The 5,309-nt window shown below is 43.8% G+C and overlaps 1 long non-coding RNA gene across 2 annotated transcripts; it reads right to left on the reverse strand.

Annotated features, from left to right (window-relative positions):
* Positions 1-1,598: 1,598 nt before the first annotated feature.
* Positions 1,599-2,795, reverse strand: LOC138674258 (uncharacterized). 2 transcript variants are annotated; one of them, XR_011320558.1, is made up of 4 exons: positions 2,166-2,795; positions 2,024-2,089; positions 1,865-1,924; positions 1,599-1,727 (listed from the first exon to the last, which is right to left on the reverse strand). It is a non-coding gene; the product is annotated as an uncharacterized lncRNA (long non-coding RNA). The 2 variants fall into 2 exon arrangements; XR_011320557.1 differs by lacking the exon at positions 1,599-1,727 and having other exon boundaries at positions 1,753-1,924.
* Between the last annotated feature and the right edge of the window lie 2,514 nt (positions 2,796-5,309).

The raw sequence follows: 5,309 nt of genomic DNA on the forward strand, positions 1-5,309 counted from the left end.
TCAAATGCGAGGGTCGATATGTGTCCCCCTGGATGCGGACAGAGTCCTATTAAACCCGCTGGAGTGCCTTGTGTTCACAGAATAACATCTGTGAATTACAAGGCAAAATAAAAGAAAGAGGGTATTGGGTCCAAGTAGTGACTCAGTCAGATTTTCAGAAAAACCCGTTAAAGGCATATATTTTTAGTGGGATTTGCAGGTTTAGTAGTGGGGCGAAGTGGCTCTATGGCTACGATTCCATTTAAATCTGTCTGTTTTGCCTTTGGTCTTTCAGTGTTGGAGTTTGCAAGCTGCAGAGCAGGTGGCTCTGTGCAACCCATGTCTTTGTGAAGTTAACACAGAGCCAGGGACTTCCAGGCAGCTGATGCACCCAAAAGACACAGCTGTGCCATTGTCCACGGCAACAGGTTTTGAGTTCTGGACTGTGTTTGTGGAAACCCGACTGTGACCTGGAGGACATCACTCCTAAGTGAGTTCTGAAAATAAAAACACAACTTATGTTGAACTTTCTGTGGTCCCTGCCTATCTGTCACACTGCACCAATCCTACTGCAATACATATGGTAACTGCTTAAATTACATATGAAAATGATAGGATAAATATGTATATAGATTGCTACTAGTCTTTGTCTGTACAATGAACCTCTGCAAACAAGCAAAACTAGCTAGAATAAAAGATGCTTTTGTATGCCACTCAGCATTAATACGAAAACATGACATAGAACTAGAAATGTTAGTCTGTAGCCTGCAGTGTTCTGACCAAATAAATAGAGCAGAACATTAATAAAGCTATGAGCAGACTGGCAAAAATGTATCTAAAAGGCTGCAAAGAACATCATTTCTCATATATTGTAATCCTGTGTGGTGCAGTCTGTTTGTTTCCAATGGCTTCTCTGTTTAGCTTGATCTTTCATGTCTCCTGCTTCTAAAATTGCCATAGCTGTGGCATGGGGAACAGAGATAAGACTAAACCACCCCTCCCCTTTTGTTCCTATCCGACAGCATAGGATAGCCAGTGGAATCATGGTTTAAACTTGCCACCTCACTCCCCATGCCACTGCGGAAGCCATATTGGAAGAAGGACGAACACAATGCCCATGGGAAAAAGAACCGTAAGCACTACCCTGTGAAGGTGCCCGGGTAGGATCCCACACCATATAACAATATAAAATAAACCCGGCACTCAACTTATGGTGAATCTCTTGGGATTTATTAACAAGAGAGAAGATAAACGTTTCGGCCAATATTGGCCTTCCTCAGTAACTATGTACAAAATAACAAAGAAAACAATATGAGTTAACATCACTCAAAAAAAAGGAAAACAAAGTATGTACACAAACAAAAAGATACGGTCCTGTGAGGAGTATATATTATACTATAACACGGAGTTCAAAAGTCACAACACAATAGGCTATGCACAAGACAAAACAATAAAAAAAAATAGAAAAAACGCAATAGCACTCACCAATCAGTGGCAATTCAAACGTCCCGTGGAAGCGCTTGGTATTAGCGCGAAACGATCGTCGTTCTAATAAAGGACGTTTGAATTGCCACTGCTTGGTGAGTGCTATTGCGTTTTTTCTATTTTTTTATTTACATGGACACTTTGTTTCACGCAAGCACCGCCTTTCACCTGATCGGACTACCTTTTGTTGGGAAACTCTCCACATTGAGTCTATAATCTCTGCAAAGTCGAGCTGTGCCGCTCACTTTTTTTCTTTTTCTGGTCTGGACAAGACAAAACAATGGTCAGCATCTAGCAGGGAACAAGGAAATGGTATAACATAATAATGAAAATCCCAATGCACTGCTAAGTGCCATATGGGAACAAAGAAAATGTACAAGTGGGAAACAGAGGAACATACCGTACTGCCAATAGGAGCGGTGAAAGGTGAGGCAGTGAAATTCTGCCAGTGCTGTAAGTTCTATGGGAGTGGTGAAAATGGTATTAGTAAATATATGGCAGAGGTATGAATAAAGCCCGAAATGTAGGAGATCATAGTAGTGAAGTATAATTGTCCTACCAGGAAGTAGATAGAAGCAGGCTCACAGGGTCCGACCAAAACAGGGTCTGGAATAGCGTGGGTGGCCTGTATGGGGAGTGCACGATAGGTAAAAGCACTGCAAATGATGGTAGTGAGAGCTAAAGGTGGGAGGATAACAAACCTGAGAGGAGCTGTGGAACAGATTAGTCCATGCGACGCGGTGTCCACCGCTTGTCTGCCTGGATGAGCAGCGTGCAGTGAATATAACAGGAAGTGGGCATGGCTTAAGTCCGAGGCTGAATGTGTGTGACTACACATAGAGAGAGGAGAAAAGCTGGGCGTGCCCACTGAGTGCATTCCAGTGACCTCATCATGCATCCCACAGGGGTACGGTGGCTCAGAGGGAACGTGTCAGAAGCAGAGCTGGTCCAAGTGGAAAAAGGAAAGACCGTGCATGATATAGTGGATCCTAGGTGGCTGAAGGTCAAAAGCGGCGATTCTGAAAAGGAGACGTACAGTTAGAATAGGGTATATATCACCGATAAGCATATAACACAGGACAATAAACCTAGATTGAAGTAATAAGGCATACTATACAGAATACTCTTATAGGAAGGATAACAGATCATATTCTCTGTTGAGACCCCTGGGGTAGAGGGTCCCTAGTGTGTGGATCCAATATGCCTCACGTTGTTTTAATTTTTGAATGCGGTCACCACCCCTCCGTGGTTGTGGTACATGCTCAATTATCTGAAATCTCAATTGAGAAACGTTATGATTATGTGCAATAAAATGTTCAGGTATGGGGAGAAGAAGGTTCTTGCAACGTACTGTGGATCTGTGCTTAGATATTCGGTCCTTAGCTGGCTGTTTCGTCTCACCAATGTACATCAGGCCACAGGGGCATTTAATCAGATAAACTACAAAAGCTGTGTTGCATGTGTAGTATCCCCTTATATTAAAACGTTTGCCTGAGTGTGGATGATGGAATGAATCACCCCTGATAACATTGCTGCATTGATTGCAATGAAGACAGTGGAATGTGCCAAATTTTGGATTCTGTAGAAATGATTGCCGTGGGACGGTGTTAGGAGGGGCAACGTCTGCTTTAACAAATTTGTCCCTGATGTTAGGTGCTCTCTTGAAGCAGGGAAGGAAAGGTGTGCGAAACTCAGGGACTTTAGGATGTGCCTCCTGTAATAGATGCCAATGTCTACAGATAGTTCTGTGGAGTATATAGGCATAAGGATGATAGGTGTGTACAAAATGAATCCTATTAGACCCACCCGCCCTATTAGTAGATGGTGTATGGTTTGTGTTCTGTAGGACTGAGTTAGGGTAGCCCCGCTGTCGGAACTTATTGTGGAGTTCTTCTACCCTAGCCGGGCGTGTGGTGTCGTTAGATACTATGCGGTTAATCCTATGGATCTGACACTTGGGTATTGAGGTTTTCATAGATTTGGGATGGAAACTGTTGAAGTGGAGAAGGCTGTTTCTATCTGTCTCTTTAGTATACAGATCAGTGGACAGTGATCCATCCTCCTCCTTTATGACCAATGTATCCAGAAAACTGAGTTTTTTTAGGTTGTAGGCCATGGTAAAAGATAAACCTGGCCATGAGGTATCTAGGAATTGGTGGAAAGTCTGCAGAGATTCCAGTGGGCCTTCCCAGATGCAAAAAATGTCATCGATGAAGCGTTTCCATGACCGTATGTGGTTATGGTAAAGGGGATGAGTGTAAATGAGTGTAGCCTCATAATCTGCCATGTAGCTGTTAGCGTAAGGGGGCGCTATGTTAGACCCCATTGCGGTCCCCGGTATTTGTAGGAAAAACCTATCCTGGAACATAAAGAAATTCCGTGTAAGTACAAGTGTGAGCAGTTCAGTACAGAGATTGACCTCATCCCCTATCATTCCGGTAGAACAAAGGAGCCGACGTATTGTGTCTATACCCTCCTTGTGTGGGATGGAGGTATATAAATCCTTTACATCAAATGATACTAGGAATGCTCCGTTAGATATGTTCCCAAGTTGTCTGATGTGGGATAGGAAATCGCCCGTGTCTAGAATAAAGGAGGGTGCATTTTTGGTTAAAGGTGTAATGATCTTTTCAAGGAACACTGATAAAGGGGATAAAATAGATTCAGTTGAGGCCACTATGGGTCTGCCAGGGGGACATTGTAGATTCTTGTGAATTTTTGGGAGGGTGTAGAACACCGGGGTGACGGGGTGTTTTTGAGTGAGAAATTCACATGTTTTTGAGTCTACTATCCCCAGATCTAAGTATTTCTGTAGGGTCTCTGTTATGAGTGTCCTGGTCTCATTGGTAGGGTCCCTTGGAAGTTCCCTATATGTGGTAGCATCATCAAGTTGCCTCAAAATCTCCCTAACATAATCAGTTTTATTCATTACCACAATGGCTCCCCCTTTGTCAGCGGGCTTAATGACCAGATTGGGGTCATCTTGTAGGGATCTAAGGGCCTGTTGGTCAAGGGCTGTGAGGTTGGGGGCGAAATGTAGCTGGCCATTATTAATGTTTGTGCATAGATCCTGGAACGATTTATGTACTAAGTCAATGAATGCTTCCAGTGTGTGTGAGCCACGTGGGGGTCTGAATGAACTCTTAGGTCTCAGGCCCAGGCTCTCTGCTGTTAATAATCTGGGGCCAGACCCACTAGGTGCTGTGGGGTTAGTCTGGGAAGGCATCTCTGAAAAGTATGCTTTTAATCTAAGATGACGGAAAAATTTCAATAGGTCCATTTCGAGTTCAAATGTCCTGCACCTATATGATGGGCAATAGGATAAGCCTTTTTGCAGTATATTGTGTTCGGCTATCCCCAGAGTCCTGGAAGAAATATTGACAACTAATGGCCAATTACCTGCGAACGGGTCACTCGTTGTTGTATGTTGTCTCTGCCTGTACCTCTGCCCTCGTCTGGTCCTCTTCTTCTGTATTGTCTCTGGCCTTTCGATAAAAAATGGCTCGTGGGTGCTGGTTCTCTCCTCTCTGGCTCGGACCCTGAGGTGGAAAAGTCTACTGAAGATCTCGAGACATTTCTGTTTGAGGCCCACCTTGTGGAGGGTTTTCTGCGCCATTTATAGACTCGGTCCAAGTCGTAGTCCTCGGTATCTCTGGCGAATTTGTTTCTTTTCTTGTTTTCTGTGTCTTTCCGATGTAGATCCAAGACAGTTTGAATCTGAGATTTCAAGGTACTTAATTCCTCAGCAGTACTCGCCGAGGACAGTTGCGTCTCGATACTCAGGATCCGGGCTGAGCTGGATTCAATCTCCTTATGGAGATGTTCTATGGTTAAAGTGATTAAAT

Source organism: Ranitomeya imitator, chromosome 4, assembly GCF_032444005.1.
Source record: "Ranitomeya imitator isolate aRanImi1 chromosome 4, aRanImi1.pri, whole genome shotgun sequence".
Taxonomy (NCBI): domain Eukaryota; kingdom Metazoa; phylum Chordata; class Amphibia; order Anura; family Dendrobatidae; genus Ranitomeya; species Ranitomeya imitator.